This window comes from Athene cunicularia, assembly GCF_003259725.1.
Source record: "Athene cunicularia isolate RWA chromosome 1 unlocalized genomic scaffold, athCun1 chr1_part1, whole genome shotgun sequence".
NCBI classification, from domain to species: domain Eukaryota; kingdom Metazoa; phylum Chordata; class Aves; order Strigiformes; family Strigidae; genus Athene; species Athene cunicularia.
The window spans coordinates 78829947-78852959 of record NW_020799091.1 but is presented as its reverse complement, the minus strand read 5'-3'; the positions used below and the strand labels follow the sequence as shown (position 1 = coordinate 78852959).

Sequence of the window (23013 nt, the reverse complement as noted above, 5' to 3'; positions counted from 1 at the left end):
TTTTTTTTTTTTTTTTTTTTTTGTAATGCCCAACCCACATTCTTTTAGTTGCAGTTTAAGATTCTTGCCCTATCCACTATGAATAGAAAGCAGATATTGTGTCTCTTCTGGCATCAGTCTTACATATTTGAAAATCTGTTTCTCCCATCAGTAAATAAGCACGATTCGTTCAGACATCTCCAAAGGTCACTTTTCTTAGATATCTTATTATCTGTTTTCTTCCCCTAACCAACTGGTCCACATCTTTCTCAAATCCCAGTGCCTTGCCCACATCAGTGTATGCGGACGAAACATCATGTTTCCATGAACAGACTGTCCTTAACTGGAGTACATCCTCACCCAACCTGCACAAAATCAGAGATGGAGAAAGCAATGACAGGAAAGGAACACACTACAGGAGATCAGAGACACCAAGATTCTAGTGGAAAAGCAATGTTGTTCACAACTACATGCAGGCTTTCACATTAATATTTTAGTCTACTGAGTTATTTTTGCCTCATTATAAATATGAATTTGTAGAGCATGATGAAAAAGGGGCTGTGATTCTACCTGAGGCTTCTAGCGTAACAAACAATACCAATGAGGAAGACTAAATGCATTATAAATAAGGAAAATAAAAGGGGAAATCATACACACATGTGCATATGCAGAGTAAATATTCTGGCTAATGTCAATAGTTCTTAAAACATAAATTTTTTCTTATAGTTTAACAATAAATAAAACATTTTGCTTCTCAGAAAAGTTTGAAGCAAAGTCTTGACTAGTAACCAGACTGTACTTTGAAGTACTTCAGCATAAATTAATGTATCATTGTTTTACATGATGTCTTCCACCTGCTCTGTCTTGCTATCTTATCTTCCTCACAGTGGCTTCAAAATTGCCTAGGCAAATGTTTCACAAACTCAGGATAAAATTGTCATTTTTTTTACCACTAGTTTTCATATGGAGAGAGAGAGCAAAGCATGCAACCTTTAGCAGCAGAACAGTTTGAGACTGCTACTGATGTAATAGTGGAAAGAAATCTGTCTCCTGTTGAATTTTTTAATTGTGAACTTCTGATTTTACAACAGTACTTAGGATCTGAAAGCACAACTGTTATGTCATCAAGTCTTGGCACTGACTTCATGCACGCAAGCCCTAATGATGCTGAAGTCACTCAGTTAAATTTTTTCATTTAGTTCTCTGGTGTGGAATCAGATCTCATATCAGCAACAGTTAGTTATTCCAGTGCTTCAAAAGACTTTTTTTTTGCACCACAAGCAACCTCCTTGTTTTTCTCAGTTCTTCAGACCTACTTACACACACACGAAATTTAAAATAAATCAGATTTATTCAATCTCCATCGTCAATGCTTTACGTAGTTGGATCTGAAAGCCTCAGATTAGCAAACCAAGGGAAAACACATATGAAAAGGGCACATCTCACCCATCCAAACATACATTTAGCCATACATTTAGCCATACATTTAGCCATACATTTAGCCATACATTTAGCCAGTTAAGTATATATTCTTTTATATATATTCTTATATACAGCAGCTGAGTGTTTATAAGGTCTTAATATATATTTGACAAATACACCATGAAATATGATTCATAAGCAAATACTGATACAGATGGCTCACATTTTTTTCTACAAAAGCTTTAATACATCAATCAGAACATGGATTACACAAAAAAAAAAAAAGAAGATAGATTGGCACAGAAGAAAAGAGGCAATTTGGCAGCTTCTCAGCAAACACAGATTAAAGCACACAAGCTCTAGTGCATACAAGAAACAAGATAAATAACCCCAAAAGGTCACAGAACATACTCTGAGATCTGTGGATACTTATGTAATAAAAGATAAAACCTGCTTCTGTGAATAAAACTGAGTAATTTCAGTTTTCAATTTCAAGATTTTAAACATGTATAACAACACAACAATCATTATATGTGCTGCAATACTTTTCCAATAACACGTACAGTTTTCTAATCAGTGAGTAGTAGAACAGCAATGGCCACTATTAAGTACCACAATCAACTGAACTCGAAATGCCTTCACTAAGTTTTGCTCTATACTGGATGCTATCAGTAACTTTTGTATTGGATTTATATTTCCATGTAATTCAGAACAGTGTGCTATTATTAAATCATATTACTTTACACTGCAAATCATTAAAGATAGTAAATCACTGTAGACCTACTGCTAATAAGATGGTATTGAAGCTACAAATGCAGATTCCTTAAAAAAAAAAAAAAAATTGGCTGTTCAGCTCAACAGGAATTTTCTGGTATAGTTATTCATACATTGGGAAATGCTAATTCTACATTACCCCCCTTCCTGAATCCAAGATATCCATGGAAACAGAAAACAAGAGATGTACTAAAAGTGCAGCAGAATAATCTTATTTCTTTCATCAGCCATATCACTATGGTTAGGGCCAGCAACCGCCACTCTCGAGCAATATTCAAATATATGCTTCTTGGAAAAGAGAAAAAAAAAGGAAGTGGAGAGTGTCCATACAGCTTTTTTCATGTTTAACAGAGTCGTATTTTATTTCAGATTTCCATCATACACACATCAAAATATAACAGGCTTCTCTCCCTCCTTACCATATCCCTTCTTCCAGGGTTGATTCTTGGAAGCAAGAAATATTTTTTTGCTTTTCAATATTCCACCCCCTTCCCAGTAAATACTTTGGCATTTCACTGCACACTGCCTAGTTTATAGACTTTTAATTTTATCTAAAGTAAATGCATTTTTGTAACTAGGCTAACCAGTCTCTTTGATCTGAACAGTGTGGCTGCTGTTCTCCTGAAAACGTAATTAAGTTAACAGTCTTTTTAAAACAAAAAAGAGTTGGCAGAGGAGAATGTAACTGATAGACGTCCTTTTGGGGAAGCCCGCAGCACTATTTTCTCCTGACTGCAAACGAATTGAACTCTCATACCCCTTCTTACCTGCCATCCATACATCCATTGAAGAAAGAATGCAAAGTCCCAGAGAGCCACTGAGGGTGCTCTACCTGCAAGCTGAAGCAGCTGAGTAGGATTTCACTTACAATTGCTCATCCAGGAGCCATTGCAGCAAATGGCACAAGAACTGAGCACTCAGTGCTGCAACAGAGGCTCAGTGGCACACAGGATGAGACAAGATGGCAGAGGCAGCCAACACAAATGGAGGTTGGAGAAAAGTAGCGTGGAAGTGTCAGGGAAACAGACTGAGGGGGAAGAATGGGGCCTAAGAATTCTAGTAGTGGTAGAAGCTGAAAATATACTAAAGTTGGGAGAATCCTGGAGTCAAAAGATGCAATTGTGAATAACTGAAGTCCAACAGACACCTGCATTTTCCATCTCAATCATAGGTACCTAAAGTTAACAGCCAACTGCTGAAATTTGGATCTTAAGATTCAATATATGACGTAATAAGATTACTGTTACTCCATATAACAGATGACATATTTAATAACATAAACAAAACAGCCATCCAGAACAAGGAATATATATATATACAATAACTGTACAGACAGAAAAAAAAAAAAGGCAAAAAAAAAAAAAGAGCCAGCATTTCCTAGATGGATAGGTTTAAAAAAGAAAAAAAAAAAAGAAAATCTAGGTCCACAGAACAAGCAGGATTGATCTACAGGATCTCCCAAGTGACTTAAGCCAAAGTGTCTACAAACTACAGCTCTGGGACTTGTCCTTTGCAGGTGCTGAACTGAGGCTTTTTCTTGCAAAAATGCTAAGCAGTTGCGACTACTACAAAGGTAGCAACTTGTGATCACATAAGGAAAGATGGCCAAACACCAGCACAAAGCCATCTCTGGCAGAAAGGAGGATTCTGGCGTTTGCCTAGGATAATGGAAAATAAATACTTTTAAAATACTTTTCAGACCAGACTTGAGAAAAAACACCACATTTATCCTCATTATTTGGAGAGGGCTACACAAGTGTCCAGCACCACAAAAAAAAAAAAAACAAAAACCCAAACCAAACAAACAAACAAAAAAATCAGATCTACATGTCCTGTATTGCACATGAAGACCTAGATGTTCAACTGGTTTAGCCTTAATCATCTCATGCCTCAATTCCCCTTCTATAAACAGATAATAAAAAAGCTGTATAATCTTACAGCAGCTCTGTAAAATAAATTCATTATAGTTTTAAGTATGCAGATACAATAAGAGTGCCACAGAGCAGCTTTGAGGAAACAGGCAATTTTGTGCACACTGCAGATTACGGATGCAGGTAATCTGAACCAGAGGTGGTATGGGCAAAAAGAAATATTGAGCAGCTGATCTTTGTCAGAACACTATCCCACCTGCACACACAGAAATACAGGAGTGCCAAGAAAAAAAAAGAAAGCACACAACAAATAAAACCCCAATAACTATGCAAGTAAAGATGAAGTTGCTCTGTCAACATTTTGCTCTGCATTGTTATTTGCCAATTTTGACATAACATATGCAGAAAATGCTCAATTCTCAGAGTAATCTAGTTTTCACTGAGCACTGCAGAAAATGTTTTTAATAGTTAGAAAAAAATGGACATTCTTATCATACAGCATTTCCAGGTTTCCCAATGAAGACTTTTTTTCTTATGGAAAAACATGATTTTTTAAAAAGTTAAAAAAATATATTTCAAACATAAGGAGTCTAAAATTGAAGATGTGAGGACATAACATAAAGAAATTTACTTATTAAAAGAAGTGCTAGATATTTTGTACTCTGGACTTGAAGACCTTTGCCAAATACTTCCTGCCTTTAGATAAAAAAGGCAGCTAAGGCCAGTATGAGATCTACTATGTTGTGTTAAGTTTGAGTTTCTTGTGTTAGGTGCAAATGTTGCTAACATCATTAGACAAATCTTTTTTTGCATAAATGGCTTATCATAATACATTCTTAATGAATTTGTGCTCACTTCTTCCAAGAGTTGGTTAATGCAGCCAAAACTGCACTCTTCCAGCGACCCTCAACAAGGCTAACAGATCTCATATCACTTTAACAAGTTTTCTGTCAGTTTTTTCTCTGCTGACACCTTCATTTTAATTGTAAAACCAACACTAATACTTTAAGATGCTGATATAATTTACAAGAACCTCAACTACAGCAAAACAAAATATTTGCATTTCATTACCTCATTTTAACATACCTCAATAAACTGTTTTTCTTAAATTTCCAGTGAAATGTTGGATTTCCTATAATTCATAAGTTAACGAGCCAACATTTTACAAGTTTAGTAGTGCCTACAGAATTTATACAGATTTAAAAAACAAAATCCACATCTTGCTTCTAACATCAATCTTTGATAATTCATTAAAATCAGTATTTCTTTCCCTGATCTGTATCAACAATATCATAATATAAGTATTTGGCAACTATCAAACGCAGAGATCCTTCAGTATATAAGGAAGGGAGTGACAGACGCATTTGTCTCCCAGATGTAAAAACAAATGTTTTGGACAAATTTCTTACCCAACTCCCAATTCAAAGCAAACCTGAGCGATAACTTCTGTAAATCCCTCAAACTATTTTCCCGTGGGATTTTTTTTTTTTTCCTGAGATAGCTTCAAAGCAAAGTAAGACTACTTCCACTGATAAAAAGAAAAATCAAAATAAAGACAAACCACATTGTTAAGTGCCAATGAAGATGGGAGTTAAGAGGGAAAGCATACCACCTATGAATAAAAATTAAAGCAATCAAAAGGAATACAGAAACCTGTGGCAAATACACGACGAGTTAACGGACTGGTCTGGCCCAGGGGGACACTCAGGATGTGTCTTAGGATGCAAGCCTCAAAAATTAATAAGTATTTTCAAGATAAATAAAAAATTTACTCACAGGCAGACCAGCACCGCTCAAAATAAGTTCACATGCCGTTAAAATTTTAAATGGCAAAGTCAGGCAAATCCTTCCATCCACATCACTGTTACCTGTGCTGAGCTGTATCAATGCTTCACTTCCTCCAGATCCCTGACATTCCTCCCCTTCACACCCGCTGGTACCCTCTTCTGAAAAACAGATCCTAGTACTGCAGTTGCCGTGTAGGCAGCTGAGCACATGGAGAAGCTGAAACCACAAACTGCGGCTTTCTCTCAGCTACCTGAAGAGTCAACATGTGGCATGAGAGCAGCAGGGCAACCCCAAGGAAACTGCTGGCTCACAGAGCACCGCCTGGTTTATGGCATGACAACTCTGAGGTGAAAGCTCTCAAGAAGTACTGGAGCGCCTCATAAAAATACTTTAGTTAACAGAAACATCTGATCTAAATCTACATTTAATCTAAATTAGTAAGAGTGACACCAGCAGGTCGATGGGGAAGATCCTGCCTGACGTTTGGCCCTGGTAAGGCACACCTGGAGTACTGAGTCCAATTCTTGCCTCCCCAGTGCAAGAGAGATACAGGCATATGGGAGCAAGTCCAGCAATGGGCCACAAAGATGATTAAAAGCATCTGACAAACAAGAAGAGGCTAAGAGATCTGGGACTGCTCAGCCTGCAAAGGAGAAGGCTTGAGGGGGCACATCCATCTGTATAAATACCTGATTGGGAAGAGTAAAGAAGAAAGACAGGCTCCCCTCAGTGATGCCCAGTGACAGAACAAGGAGCAATGGTCACAAATTTAAATACAGGAAATTTCATCTGAACAAAAAATTTTCTTACAATGAGGGTGGTTGAATACTGACTCAGGTTGCCCACAGAGGTTGTGGAGTCTCTACCCTTGGATATATTTTAAACCCAACTGGACACAGTCCTGAGGAACCTACTGTGTTTTCACCATGCTATGAGAAGGGGGTTGGACCTGATGACCTCCAGAGGTACACTTCCAGCCTCAACCATTCTACAGTTCTGTATACGTTAAGATTAAATGACAACCCTGCTTGATGCCAAATAAGAACAGAAATACAGCACATATACTAGCATCACAAAGACAGTCAATTACGTCTCCAACTTAAAAGATACATGGGCAGAACTAAAATACCTAGAGCTTTTGCTTATAATTGTTTGGCCTTGACCCCCTCTCTTAAGGTCCCTTTGCTGTTTGATGAGGTGACATTTTGTAGAGCAAATTTCTGGATTCAAAAGAACAGTTTACTGAGTCAAGGGGGTGCCAACTCGGCCTCAAAAGGAGGAATGGGTTGATTTTTATCTCATTCTCTTTAAACACTCATTCTGTTCCTGCTATTTCTCTCCCCAACATGCATTTATTTCTCTCATTTCTTCTGCATGCTGTTTAATCTTTTGCATCCATCTGGAGTAACCCTCCCCTGTCATCACTGTATCCTGAATCACCAGTAAGTGACATTCTTGAAGTAATAATTTAAGAGCTATTGCCATAATGCAGTCCCTGCTTCCTGCTTAAGTTTCACACTAATTTCTATTTTTTGCTCCAAAAACAAAAGGCAATGTCATCCACAACCATAATAAGATCTCCACTGCAAAGCTGTAATTATTCTTCTTTCAGGGCTTGCCAACATTTCTTTCCAAAGTGGTAGTAAAAATGTGAACAAACAAGCACATCTCACCAGTACTCTGCCTAGGAATGCTTCTGAGGCAACATCTCACAAGAAAGGTTTGTAGAAGCTGGAGAAATTTAGCATAACCTATTGCAGTTCTGGTGATTTATAGCAGTTACATTTAAAAGGCTGCTACCGGTGAGTACAAGCAGGACAAGAACAGGTGTACTCTTTCTAAGGATAAGTGATTTCATTTTTCTTCCCACTGGTCATTTTCCTCTATCTCCTCATCATTTCCACTTGCTTTGCTCTTTCCTCTTCAGCTACCTTACTAATTCAGTCTTCAATTTCTACCTGCTTATAGCTGGTGTTGCTACTACAATTTCTACCTGCTTATAGCTGGTGTTGCTACTACATGTATTCAGGATCACCCCAACACACACACTCCCCCCCAAAAAAAACCTCTGCAAGCTGTACCTTGAATACTAATCCATATAAACCACAGGATTTTCTGCATCCACTGAATTCATGCCATTTCTATTGTCTTCAGTACTCTTTTCCCCATTGCTCTTTCATTGAGATCTCCAGTGGACTCCTTGCCTTTTTCAGAACATAAAGCTATTTTTCCAGGCAGGGTATAAATAATTTTTAACTAAGTGGTATTAACTTTGGAAAATAAGATTGAAAAGCAAAAAAATGGGTGGTTAAGGCACACATTCTACTTCCAACTTGAACCCAGAGAAAATGCAGAATTTAAATTGAGAACACATAAGTTTGGCTGCTCTTGTGTGAAGATGAGAATGAAAATAAAGGAGTTTAAATTGAGAAGGCTGAGGGGAGACCTCATCACTCTCTACAACTACCTGAAAGAAAATTGTAGAGAGGTTAGTGCTGGTCTCTTCTCACAGGTGATCAGTGACAGAACAAGGGGGAATGGCTTTAAACTCCAACAGGGGAGGTTCAGACTGGACATTAGGAAAAAATTATTCACAGAAAAGAGTGTTCAGACAGTGGAGTAGGCTGCCCAGGGAGGTGATGGAGTCACCATCCCTGGATGTGTTTAAAGGTCGTTTAGATGAGATGCTGGGGGATATGATGTAGGGGAGAACTCTGTAGACTAGGGCTGATGGTTGGACTCGATGACCCCAAGGGTCTTTTCCAACCTGAATGATTCTATGAATGCAGCAAATTGTCAAGCAAACTATTTTATTAAAACAATAGCGCTGCTTTACTAGACTACAGCAGGACTGCAGGTAAAAGATCTTCTTCAACTTCAAGCTACACCAGTTGAGAACAACAATCCAATTCATTCCTTCCCTGCAAGATCCTACTATATCTGTCTCTGCAAAAGGAGATCTGCATGAGATCTACAAAATTTTACCACATCTTTCCGCATCTTCAGTCTCTAGAAAATTCCTCCAAGTCTGCTGGTTCACTGTAGTAACAAAGAAAAGTCTTACTTTTCAAATGGTGTAAAATAACCCAAATCATTTTGACCTGCAAACAAAGGGCACACAAATGACTCTGGCACAGATTATAAACACCCAACAACTCTGAACAATTTGGGGCCATACAGGCACCAGTGCCTTCTTCAATTGGAACTGGAAGATGATGTCCAGCAACCACTTAACAACTTTGTGTTAACCTGCTCCAGGAATGGATCTCCCTGTTAGAACCGTTTTATCAAACATATAGCATAACATAAAAGCAGCTATTAGAACAGCTGAATTTACCTACATGCTGATTTTTAGAAAATCCAAGAACCTACCATTTAAAAAAAGAAGGTGATCAATAGAGGCTGCCAAAACAAACAGGTACAAGGTTGCTGAAGGACTAATCAAGGCAGGAAAGAGCATGAACACATTGCCCAGACATTACACTGCACACCTTTTTCCCTCTTTTTCCCTCTTAAGGTAGTATGTTCCAAATTTACAGTTTAGTCAGCTTCCACAACCCCTTCAAATCAATATATATTCAAGCAGAGACAACAAAAGTTTACAGAATTTGCTCCTATATCCAAAGCTGCAAGGATAGTTGCATTATCCACATGACCTACTACTCTTCAGAGAATCCTCAAGAAGCCTTAGAAACAAGATGACTGGTTATTCTCTTCTCTCAGTAAACACTAGAAATAAAAGGGAAAAAAAGAGTGTAGAAGATCTAATCCCTGTGTCATGCATCATTCTTATCTTTTGGCTTGAGAAACACTAGGATTTTTCTCCAAGGTGCCTCAACAAGCACTTGGAAGTTGCAATTGCACTGTGACCTGATGAGAGCCGAAGCACTCTAAAGCTAGCAGCCCATCAATTATCCCTTCTAATCCAACCAACCTTGACAGCTATAAAGTTTCATAAACAAAGCATTTTATTACCTAACTATAGTTACTTGTAAATTAGTACTTCAAAGGTACCATCATGTTGTATAAACTTGAAAGCTATCTTCTGGATCTTCTAAAACAAAATTCAAGGAAACAGTCAAGGTCAGGTTGGATGGGGCTCTGAGAAATCTGATATAGTTATGTCCCTGCTCACTGCAGGGCTGTTGGACTAGATGACCTTTAAAGGTCCCTTACAACCTAAACTATTCTGTAATTGTATGATTCTAAACCATGATATATAGCATAAGCACAGCCAGTGTGACAATCTGATTTATAACATATTTCATATACTTGCTAAAGGATGTGACATTAACCTGTGTCGCCACCATTTGCTGTCATTAGCCTAGCACTATCTTGCTGTAGGGATGACCAAATGCTTCCTGACATGTCAACATCAAAGTGCTTACAGGACAAGGGCCGAAGGCTATAGGAATCCTGAGGGAGGAGTGGCCCATCATACCACCTTGAGCTACTGATACATCACTTGGCAACTCACCACAGATCTTTCATAGCCTCAGTCCTCTTCAAGGGAAGAGGGGAAAATGAACAAACAGAAATGGTTTCACATTTATGCTTCAGTCAACTCGTCCTTAATCTCTAACAGAGCAACCCAAGTAGACAGGAAGAAGGGATGATCACACTAGAGGAACACAACTTTTATATACCACAGCACATGTAAATGTAAATACTCCACAGTCCTGGAAGCTTCTGTGAGCAACAGTAAGCAAGCTGTACAAAGAGACGAGGATTATTCTAGCACTCCTATTTTAAAGGTGCCATTCTGTTATATCATGCAATGTTGCCATGGACTGCAGTTCTAATGGATCATCTTTCCTCACTTAAGCACTAAAGCATGCTTTCAACAAATTCAGTATTATACAGTTTAAGAAAAGTGTGACTCATGAAAAGGGACCTCCTTAAGTCATCCCCAGTCTGCTTTAAGACTGGCATAGTTCCTAAATATAAGTCATGTCCATTTGTGCTCTAACCTCCAGTGGACTTGCAAGGCAACCTTTCCGTAACATCCCTTCTAGGGACCACTAACAGTATAACACATCAATACATCTTCTCTAAAATTAAAAAGGCAACAGAAATAGTCTTGGAGCTTTCCAAACTGATTTCAAAGAGCCTTCAGCTGAGTAGCTTCAAAATGACAGTTTTGCTTTAGTCTCCCAGATTAGCATGTTAAGTCTACAAGTGTAACATTGGAAATGGCACATCTAATGTAATAAAGCAAATAGCTGCAGACATGAAATTTGGAGTTCTAACCCAACAATAAACAGAAAAACAAAACAAAACACCTCAAAGAATGCAAGAGGCTAATAAGATTGCAGCTTTGCTTTTTTAATTATTCCTTTCAAAATATCATTCAGCTATATCACACTTCTTGAATAAGCTAATGCAGCCAAAGTTCAAAGTCTCAGAAAAGAGTCAGGAGAAGAGTATACCCTTGAAAGGTCTCCTAATTTGAGTAGGAAGCAGTCTGCATATCTGTCAACAGGTCTTCATGACCAAAATACCAATTGCCTACACCAAGGAGATCAATTTGCAAAGTTTAATCAACACCTTAGTATCCTTACATATTTTTTATTCATGATTAGTTTCAATACTTATCACACAACATTCGCAAATTATCATAATACATAATTTGTAAGAGTACATATAAATATATGTATATTTGAAAACTAGCAACCCTAAAAATCAGCATGCTTATAAAAAAGAAGTCCTAACAAACATGCTATAGTACCTGCATTAAGACCCAACAGCTGTATTTAATAAACCACATTTGAATAAGCTTTAGCAAGTATAAAGGTCTCACATGTCCAATATATTTGGTCTGCACAATGACACACAAATCATTCTTGAGTCATGAGAAACACTGCTGATCTTATAAACTAAATACACTAGACAAACTTCAAATAAAGACTTAGTAAACCATTTAAGATGGAATAATTTGCTTTTGCTTTAAAAGTCCTCATGCTAAGCACAGTTTTTCCCAGTCTTTTCATTTCTTCCACCAGACCCCTTTCCTCTCTTTTCGATCCAATGCCAGACTCATTATTTCCCACTCTTTATGCATACATATCTAACAGAGTAAGGCACTCCATCTTAACATGCGTGACCTCGGTAATTCCATGGCTCCAGATCAGCCTCCTAAATCCACCCATCACATATTAGAAACAAGGTCTTAATTTGTGCTCCCTCTTCTGGCTTTACAAGCATACAACACAACCACAGTAGGGTGACACAGAGACCACTCGAACACGGCCACCACAACACTGTTTGCAGTCTCCCCTCCACAAAAAACAACACAGAGCTGTAAAGAAAGTGCTCCCGACCTGCATGTTACTGCTTGCTGCAGTGTAACACACTACAGAAATAACCTAGATTAGTATTCATGAGAGTGATTTATCTTATTTCACTGCTCAACACAAAAGACCAAGTACTCAGCTTCTAAGGATGGCACAAAAATAGCCTCATGCTAATTTTTTAAGCCCATCCTAATATTAATTTTAGCTCTGGAAAACCATCACGTGTAGCAGATCAAACAGCCCAGCACCTTCCATAAGGAAAAAAGCAGTAACATTAAAGGCTTATATTTGGCTATGTCTGGCATAAGAAGCTTTCGTTTTCAAGCTTATAATGTGTTTTAATCATACATTTATTTTCGTAATAAAAACAAGAACATTGGTTATTTATCTGTATCAACTTTGTCAAAGAACAAGAGGAAAAGGAAGGGGGAAAAAAGCCAACTGCACAGTAGCTTACTTTTCCAGCACAACGTTCTGCAGGAGAGGTCTATTTTCAGAAAACTATAGTTGCCAGTAGTGTAGCCTTCTTAAGTCATTTTGGTAGAAGCTGTCAAAATATATGTTCACTGGAGCTTTGATGGATTTGGAACACTTTAACTGGATTTATTTTACAACAAAACAGAAATTTCTGATTATTCTCTAATAAAAGTATTTGGGGAAAGTGTTGTTTGGGTGTGAAAAGAGCAAGTAAAATCACCTCTGGTTTTCTCTGGACCACATGGGATATATGCTACACAGTGGGACTAGACAGAGGCTAAGTCTGAGGAAGGCAGGGAGAAATGTGATTTAGGCATATTTGTCCACGAGGACTTGGGAATTGTTAACAGAATAAGGCAGTGTTGGAGGGAAGCTTCAGGAGCCGCTGGCCATTGGGAGCCCTAAACCTCATCTCTGCTCCGCATGACTGTGTTAGATTGTGAGAGAGTAAAAGCCACGGCTAAACACAGGAAAAGGTGCTGGAAACCAATAACTCCTTTCCTAGGCAACTGGCCCAGCTAACTACAACTACTTAACAGCCAGACATTATATTCTTCACAGCTCGATTTTTATTCTTGCATTTGCAACTAAATTCTTTCTCCTTGGAACATCCTAATGCCTGGTAGTCAAGAGCGACAGATGTTGGCTCAGACCTTCAGCCTTCAAAGGGGATATGAAATGCACAAACTCTAAAGTAGTGCAGAAATTCTGCAACACCACTGTGCCTGTTAATATTTTCTACTGGCTACTGCCAAATGGTTTCCCAGATCTGCTCATCAGGGACATCTGGTATTCTGCATTAGCCAACATGAACTGGTCTGGAACAGTCACTACCCTCACGAACATGGTGTAAATTCTCATATTTAAAGACGCTTTTTGGTGACAACAAAGTTACTTGACTCTTCTGAAGCTTAGAAGTACCAGAATTTTCAAAGATATCACATGCCATGGCAAATGGGCTCTGGAGTTCACCTACACGCCTCACCACCTATCAAATCTCGTTTGGCATACAGCCGTTTTAGTTTCTGGAGAGATTTCTTCAAAAGCAAATGATTCCGCATGGTCTGTAGACAGGTCCAGAAATGGTGCTTATAAACTTGCATAGAAGGCAAGTTAACACATGTGAAACTAGCTAACAGCATCTCACTTTTATATACCAAATAACAGCTATAAGGACATTCCAGAGTAGGTGGCTTGCCTCTTGCCCTCCATGTTTTTTGATTTATTCTGCAGTTCTTGTAGATAAATGAACATATAAACTACAGAAAAAATCCTGGAGAAATCTAAACATAAGTCATCATAATTTAATTAATATAATAATTAACTCATCAGCTGACCAACAGCATGTCCTCCAGATTCTCAACACTATTTACTTTTTACCCTCGCGGAGTAGAAAAATTGTAATAAAATTCCATTTTGTTTTTACCAGCATACAGAGACTGCTATAGTTTGTAAACCTTTCTAAATTACAGTTTATATTAAGAATTAAGTGTTACACACTGCAGCCTGTGGAAAATGGATGAGAAGACACTTTTCCCAATGAAGCACATGAAAGCTGAAAGGCTTTTTTTTTTTTTTTTTTGCATAATATGTCACCCCCCCAAACAGAATAGAACACTTGAAAAACGCAAGCATTTTAAAGACTTTCCCCATAACGTCTCATCCACACATTCATAATAAAGCCAAACACAGCTGAAACCGGTAGTAGACAGACCTGTCAACCTTTTTGTTTAATTTCATCAGCTAAAAGTTAAATTACATGCCACAAAAATGTCTATTCTAATACATTTTATACTACATCAGACTATAAAGTTCCAGAAGGATCTGATTCTTGATGGTATGTAAGGCTTGCAAAGAGCACAAATACTGAACAGAAGTTCATTTTTGTTGGATACACTATTCCATAAAACTTCTCAAGTCTTTTTTGTCTTTTTGTTTTTAAGTGGTCTGGAGGTCCAAAGTTTTTAATGAAAAAAAGATTTAAAAAATAATGAAATCCCCTACTTTACCTCACCTGAAAATTTAGTTTTGTATATCTCTGAAAAAGCCCCCTTTTCATCAGTTCCTAAATGCCATAATTCACCAGCATGGAGAAGTTTTTCCTTTCCTCCATTTTTTTTTAAAAACAGTACATGAAACTAAGCACAATGTTCCAGATGAAAGTGAATTATCTCACTGGATCTTATATTTCCCATTAAAATGGAAACAAAGAAATTCTTTAAAAAAAAATACAGCCAAGTCCATCCCTTACCTAGTGGATGAACACTGATTTTTAGATGCTGCAATTGAATACTAATGGGTTTTTCCACAAGTAACACAAAAAAATAGAAGTTTATTTTGCAAATGGTTAAGAAGTTATAACCCAGCAACATGCATGAAAAGTTCCTTCTAAAGTACTAATAGACATGTCACACTCAACATTCTCAGCAAAAGCATTTCCCCAGATTTCCTGACCGGTTTAAGATAAAATCAGAAGGAAAAAAAAAATAAAAATGTAAGGGTGAAGCTATCAGCAATGCTTATGCAGCTCCCATCCAAGGGAGCAGACTCTTGGCTAAATCCAGAAACAAGCTGAGCAGACTGCAGGTGATCCACTCTTCTGTCACCACCAAGTGCCACTGCAATCAATTAGAATCACTATAGGGACACGGGACAGCAGAAAGCAGACAGTTTTACAACCAAAATGCAAAAAGTTTATTTTTAATTTTAATGTGTGTAAGGACATCAAAGAAAATACACAACTAGGTAATCAGAACTGGTGACTTTGGAATAACAGTTCTCTCCCATGTTTTACCAGGTGATAGATGAGTTCTGTGATCTGATCTTTATATTGAGCCCAGGCAGAGTCAGTGCCTGATGATTACAGAGGTAGGTTTTCCATCCAGTTGGCCACCATCATAATCACTATTTATGTTTTCTGTACATGTCAATAAATGTCCAAAAATACTAAACAAGTCACCATGCACTACACTGTAAAAATACCTTACTGCAGAGATAAAGTAGTAATTTTTTTCTTCGCCTGTGGAACCGTAACTTTCAACACAACAGACACAAGTTATGAGTCTAACTTGTAACTTGAGAATGGAAAGACATGGTCGTTGCCTCTCAAATGACTGTTACATTTATATAGCAAAGACTCTGGATACATACTCCACAGGAGCTGTGCAGTAAGCTGAGCACACCCCTATACTCCCAAACATGCAACTCCTTTATCATTATTAATGCTGGTTATTCAGTAAATTATTCAAAACAGTTGCTGGACTAAACTTGACAGTTTGGAGAGTAGACCATGTCATCTGGAAATGTAAAACAAATTTTACATCCCAGCTGAAGAGTCTGCCTGGGAACCATCACATTCAAAAGCACAGGGTAACAGACCTAAAAATGTACAGCAGGTTTCCTTCCCTCAACCAACCCGACAGCAGTGGATACTGAAAGCACTATGCTGAAGGCGCTTTATTAATTCCACTCAGGGTATGCGGGGCCATTTGTGGTTGACCAGGCAAAGAGAACTGGCATCTGGGACAGGCAGGTCCTACAAGATTAAATCAGAGCAACACTTCAACCTGCAAAGAAAGTTCTGGCTGAAATTCAAGTTACACTCTTATTTACTTAGTGAGTAAAGAGATGCTGTACAACAGGGTTATCTGGCCTATGGAGTGTGCATACAGTTTGTCTGGAAGGAAAAAAAGAAAAATCCCACAGCATTTTAGTTATAAGGGATGTATCATTCAGTTCACAAAGTAAGAGGGAATAAAATGTATTTGAAAAATGAAGTAGCCATGCTGTCTTACCACACTTCTGTAAAGTTCACATGAAAACAAGAGTTTATCCTCATCATTTCACATAACACTGCAACACTCTTGAAAACAAGAGTTTATCCTTATCATTTCACATAACACTGCAGAAACTTTAAGCCTTCCTTTCACTAAAGGCAGAAACAACAGCAAATTTGCTATCTAATGCTCAAAATTGCTTTTCCCTGACGCTACATATAAAGGAAAACACAAACTGCCTATTCCCCACCCCCAACACCTTTAAAAGCCAGAATATTGAACTAATTAATACCAAAATAAAAAAGGTACAAGAAGGTGGTTTTTTGTGGTCAGAGTACCCACACACATGTGAGCACACTCCTGCCAACGGTGCCAAGCAATTGTGAAAACTTGTGAGTCGGCATTAAGTACTCATCATGAAAAGGGGGATCTAGCATAAGAAAGCTGCCTGAGTGGAAAACTGACTGGAGGGGGGTGGGGAAAGAAAATAAAGCAGCAAACCATACCACAGAAATTAAGAGACAAACTGCTTTCTGCTTACCACCACATTTTGACATAGAAAAAAAAAGTATTTTGACCACTGGATAGAATAAATGTCAATTGTTATCATTACAGGTTGGTAAACACATGTTAATCCAGTAATATTTGCTGCAGCTAAAATCAATTTCAGAGATTTTGAGATAATGCCCAGTAGGATAGGTATTGTCCTCTAATTAGAAAGCTGCACATTGCAGCACCGAACATGAACCATTTGAAAAAAATCACTGTAATACTGCTTTATCTTGTCGTATGAAAGAAGTATTTTAAACATTTAACATGAAAACAGAATTTCTCTTTTTGAGAAGCAGCACGTAACATGAGAAAATAGGATGAACTCTGGCATTAATGACTAATGAACACAAATGAAAGGGAAACACTTTCACAAGTGTACACTTGTCTATTCATCTCAAGACCACAGAACATTATGAGTTCAAGAGCAGCTTTATAAAACACAACAAAAAGCAAATCATTGTTCTGCCATTATATAAATAAAAAGTACTTTGGTTGAGATGAAGGATGAAGCTTGCACTGACATCTGGAAGAGTGAAGGTTCCTCCCTTACCCTTTACATAGCAGGCTGCTATTACATCTATTAAACAGTCACCATGATAGGCAGCACATCCAGGCGCCATGGACAACTTGAATCCAATAGGGCAAGTGTGGAAACAATTTTCAGGGGCAAAAAATCTGCCAGCTTTCCACAACGCCATTTCCACTGCCTTTCTGGAATATTCCCATCTCAACAAGGCCTGTCGAAGTACCTTAATGCCTACTAATGGCATCAAAAGAGAAGAAGAATCAATGTTTTGTTTTGAAAAAAAACCCTTTGTTTTCAGTAAACAAATATACAATATATTCAGCATGAAGTATGAAGATACTGGAAGCTTTTTATCCAAGCATGTCAACTAAAGCAAAACACTTGTATTCCACTGTTTGTACTCCATCAATATTACTTATAAAGTGTTCTTTAAGATGAACTGAATATTAGTCATCCAGATGCATGATGCTAGCCATCCAGAAAAAGATTTAAAACTACAGTGTTTTTAATTATGCATCCTGACAGGAATTCCCTTGATATACTATATTTTTATACAATTAAAAAAAAAAAAAAAAAGCCCAAAGAGATTGAGTAGTTCTTCATTAAAATTTTTCAGTGGAATAATTTGCTGTGGGGTTTTTTAGAGTGATCATTTAGATGTGTGCTTCAAGATCCCAGTAACCACCAACCATATATGTACAAGGAATAACAGAAGTTATAGCAGGAACTGAAAATCATTGTATGGAAACTCCTTGAAGTTTACTCCTGTTTGTGTTAAAAAAAGAAAAAGCTGCATTGCTCAAAGCTGAATTTAAAATTATAGCTAATTAATGCACCTATAAAACTTCCATTTCCATCTTTGAAATGAAGAGTATTTGAAAAGCAGGCCATTAATACTCTCCAGTTATTTTTTGTGGTTTCAGAAGCAGCACACTACCCTAGCTTCTGTAAGATGTTCTTTCCAAGTTCAGAAATAGAGCATTTGAAAAGAAAATTTTAACCTCTCCAGACAGTTTCCAGAACCTGGAAAACACGTATGTGGAAAGGATATAACCACAAACTCACTGTTCTGAATGAACACATGTTCATTATTTAAAAAATTTTAAAAAGTAAACAACCTCTCATTTGTCCTTGACACTTCATCCTCTACAAGCAATGTAGGAAAATTAATCCCTTGGACAACCACTCTCCTCTCCTGCCTAATAAGGTAAAGACATGAAGAGTAATCTGCTTTTTAGAACAATTCATACTAATAGGAAGCCAGTTTCTTTAGCTTGTATAGCACAGGAGCAGGGGTGGAATATCTTGACACATCAGGACGTGCGTAATAGATAAAAGCTGCATTTAGCACTCAGAACTTGCACTTGGTTTTGAAGGTGCCCAGGCAAAGCTGAGTCACTTGAAAGCAACAGAACATGCTCCAAAAGCAGGAGAAGGTGGAGACAGGGAAGCCAGAGAAGACAGGAAAGACCTGAAGAAGAATTTCAGAGGGGCAGAAGCAGCTTCTCCCCCTTCAAACCATCTTTTCCAGGAAACCCCCTTCTCTCCAAATTCACTCAAGCATGGTGTTCTCACATAGCCTCCCCACTTCTCAGTTCCCAGAGGCAAGTGACTGGAGGTCTCTCTCTTCAGTCTCCCACAGCAGCTCCCACCTCCAAAAGTGGTGCAGCACAACAGAGCTGATTAGATGTCAAAAGTCCCACTTTCCTTCCTCCTCTTCCACCTTGCTGCTCCAATCACTTCTGCCAGGCCAGTTTAGATACCTCTATAACAGCAGAAAAGAAACAGCAAAACCAGTTTTCTAGTGGGTTCGGTCTCTGAAGTAGCTCAGTGTGGTGTAAGATGTACATAAAGACTGCAAGGAATAAAATGGGGGGGAAAAAAAGCAGAAGAAAGCAGAGATCAGATCCCACAGTCTCAAGGCCTCCTGCCATCAGCAGTTACATCAGGTTGACCATATTACAGAAGTGTCTCCTCAAAGCGCTTTGGAATGGCAGGGCCTAGTCCTAGTTCTTCCCTATACCAATGAAAAAAAACGCTTTCTATTTGGGGGAAAATTTTTTTAAGCCACAATAAATTATAACCATGTTCCCCAGTTACTATGGATTTTGCACTCAAAGTTATCCGCATTTGAGGGAGGAAAAAAAAAGTCACAAGGCTCACCAACCATCAAGTGCAGGGGATGACCTTCCCCCTGAGAAAAAACCACCATCCTGATTTCAGTGTCTCTTAAGCAACAGATACGCAGGGAGACACGAACCACCTTGTTACTTCTTTTTATGAGCTAGTTCAAGCTCAGCCACCAGAAACCCCTTGGAGAAAGACTGAGTTCCAAGAAGAAACTCAAGACCTTAAATAAAAAAAAAAAAAAAAAGATATTTTTCTTTCTGTTGCAATGCTGGAGTGAATTCTACCTTTTTAAAAATAGCAGTCACGCAGATTACAGCACATCTAACCAATTAATTCAACCAGCCTTATGAAGCAAATAAACTCCTACCCAGGCAACAATGCAAGTTCATCTTCACATAAAGAACAATTACTTCAATTCACTCATGGCAAATAAGCCTTTGTTCCATACAACACTCATTAACTTTCTTTCTCCAATTCCTTCTTTCCTCCTCTGCCACTCCTCCCCTATTACATACTGTAGCCTCTGCTCACCCTGCCCTCAAAACACAATAGTCAAGTACAGATCATTCCCCACACGCAGTTCTTCTCTGTCCCTCTTCACTGTGTGTCCTGGCAGAGGAGAATGCACCCCTTGTAAACATGACAGGTAATATACAAAACATAATGTAGAATAAAATCCTAGGCAGAGAGCCAACTTCATGAATCTCATCCTGGAAAAAAAATATTTTTCTTCAAAGGTAAAAATTAACACTTTGGTTAGTATCATCTGAGGTTTTCAAAACATAAAACCCAAGAAAAGTACATACCTTTAAACTACAATTTTCATGTGATCTATAATGTCAGTTAAAAAAAGCATACAAATTTTGATCATTTCTACCTGAACATATAAACTACATTTTGACTTGATTAGTCATATCGCACAGTCAAAACAAGTGACACTCGTCTTTTCTGTGCTAAAGCTGTACAACCTGCTGTACTGCAGTGTTAAACAAACAGCCCACTTCTTTCTAGAGTAGTCAAGGCCTTAAAGGTAGTACTATAGTTAAACTTTCCATTTTTTGTGGGATTAATGTCACAAGCAAAGAAAAATCTGAACTTTAGCACCATTACAGAATCACCTAGGTTGGAAAGGACCTTGAAGATCATCCAGTCCAACCATTAACCTAACATTGACAGTTCCCAACTATACCACACCCCTCAGCACTAAGTTGACCCAACTCTTAAACACCTCCAGGGATGGGGAATCCACCACCTCCCTGGGCAGCCCATTCCAACACCTAACAACCCTTTCTGTAAAGAAATGCTTCCTAATATCCAGTCTAAACCTTCCCTGGTGCAACTTGAGGCCATTCCTTCTTGTCCTATTGCTTATTGCTTGGTTAAAGAGACTCATCCCCAGTTCTCTGCACCCTCCTTTCAGGGAGCTGTAGAGGGCGATGAGGTCTCCCCTCAGCCTCCTCTTCTCCAGACTAAACACCCCCAGTTCCCTCAGCCGCTCCTCGTACGACCTGTGCTTCAGACCCTGCACCAGCCTCGCTGCCCTTCCTTGGACATGCTCAAGTAATTCAATGTCCTTTTTGTAGTGAGGGACCCAAAACTGAACACAGGAATCAAGGTGCAGCCTCACCCATGCCGAGTACAGGGGTACATTGGGGCAGGCTCTTCTGCACAACTGCAATCTCCACTCTCTTACGACTCCTTTTATGGACACTTGAAGAAAATTAGGCTTGTGATAGCCTCAGTTAGAGCAAGCCAAAGTCAGTGCCACTGGTCAAGCATTCAGGTAAATATGAAGCATGCTGGCTTTACTAATCTTAGATATTTCCAGACTTCTTCTGCAGCTCTCTACCACGCTATTTGAGTCAAATACAGAGCACAAGTGAAATACATGCAGCTCAGACCTGTAACACATGCCTAGCTTGTTCTGCATGGCTCATGTAATTGTTAGTGCTTCTGGTTGCATTTACTGCCATAGAATAATGGGCATTTTGCTCTCTAAACATATGAGCACTGCCAAATCCAGAGTAATATAATCACAAATTAAAGATTAAAAACAAACTGTGAAACTGCAAAATCTATAAGCAAGGTAAGCAAAACCTTATGGGCTGCATAATGCTGGAAAACATAATGCTGAAAAACTATTTTATATAAATGTGTAAGTACTTGTGACACACGAGAAAGGTTGACAGTTTATCTGAGCAATAAAAACTAAATTATGTGAGAACTTCTTGAAAATCTTCATCCTAAACAGGGTACAATCAGTACTACAAAATTTTAAAAATACTGTTTTTACATCTTCTTCCCAAACAAGGTTATTTTCAATAATGAGGTCTTCACCACCACCCAAAACCAAGCAAAAAAGTACATATACAGAAATAAATTCTGAAGAACAGAAGGGACATTTTCTTGGCCTTTTTGATTGTTGAAGTAAATCACTAAGCAGTTTTCAATAATCCACACATACATAATTTTTATATCTGTAGATATCTTTAAAAAAGAAGTCATGACACATTCCAATATCCCAAGTCTCTTTCCCTTAAAGTTTCAAAAATGTCAATCAGAACCCAAAAATAAACTCTATTAAGAACCAGATCATAAAAGGGTTCATCCCCAACACTTGACTTTAGCACACAAATATTCTTTCTTTATCTTCACCACATTCTTATTCTCAGTATAAACCTTTTTACCAAAGATTCTCATAATTTTGCAAGATATCCACCTGTTCTCCAGAACTTTATCTTCCCAAACTTCCACAGCTAAAACTTACACCCAGCAATTCCCCTCACTAACTTTATCATAATTAAAACTAAAAAGCTTGCATTCACTACCTACTGAAAATGTTTTTATAATAGAATTCTTCGAAAAAGTCAGCATTTCATCTAAAGCTATGTACTGGTTTTGGCTAGGGTGGAGTTAATTTTCTTCACAGCAGCTACTATGGGGCTGTGTTTTGGATTTGTGCTGGAAATGGTGCTGATAATACAGGCACTTTAGTTACTGCTGAGCAGTGCTTACACAGCATCAAGGCCTTTTCTGCTTCTCACTCCACCCCACCAGTGGTAGAGCTGGGGGTACACAAGAAGCTGGGAGGGGACACAGCTGGGACAGCTGACCCCCACTGACCAAAGGGGTATTCCATACCATATGGCGTCATGCTCAGCAATAAACTAGGGAGAAGGCTAGCTGAGGGGCTGCTGCTCAGGGACAAGCTGGGCATCTGTCAGTGGTAAGCAATTGTTTTCATTTACACCACTTGTCTTTCTTGGGTTTTATTTCTCTGTTATTTTGATTTTCACTACAATTTATTATTTTTATTTCATTTAAATTACTAAACTGTTCTTATCTCAACCCATGAGTTTTCTCATTTTTACCCTTCCAGTCCTCTTCCCCCAATCCCACTGGGAGGGAGGGAGGGAGGGCTGTCT

The 23013-nt window shown here is 38.3% G+C and overlaps 1 protein-coding gene and 1 long non-coding RNA gene across 4 annotated transcripts in view; both read right to left on the bottom strand.

The window, feature by feature from the left end:
• FRMPD4 (FERM and PDZ domain containing 4) overlaps positions 1-23013 on the bottom strand; it is a 407661-nt gene that overhangs the window by 273002 nt on the left and 111646 nt on the right. The gene's annotated exons all lie outside the window — the stretch shown is intronic.
• On the bottom strand, positions 8358-22257 carry LOC113481411. Its single transcript, XR_003398678.1, has 3 exons — positions 22247-22257; positions 21097-21101; positions 8358-8611 (listed from the first exon to the last, which is right to left on the bottom strand). It is a non-coding gene; the product is annotated as an uncharacterized LOC113481411 (long non-coding RNA).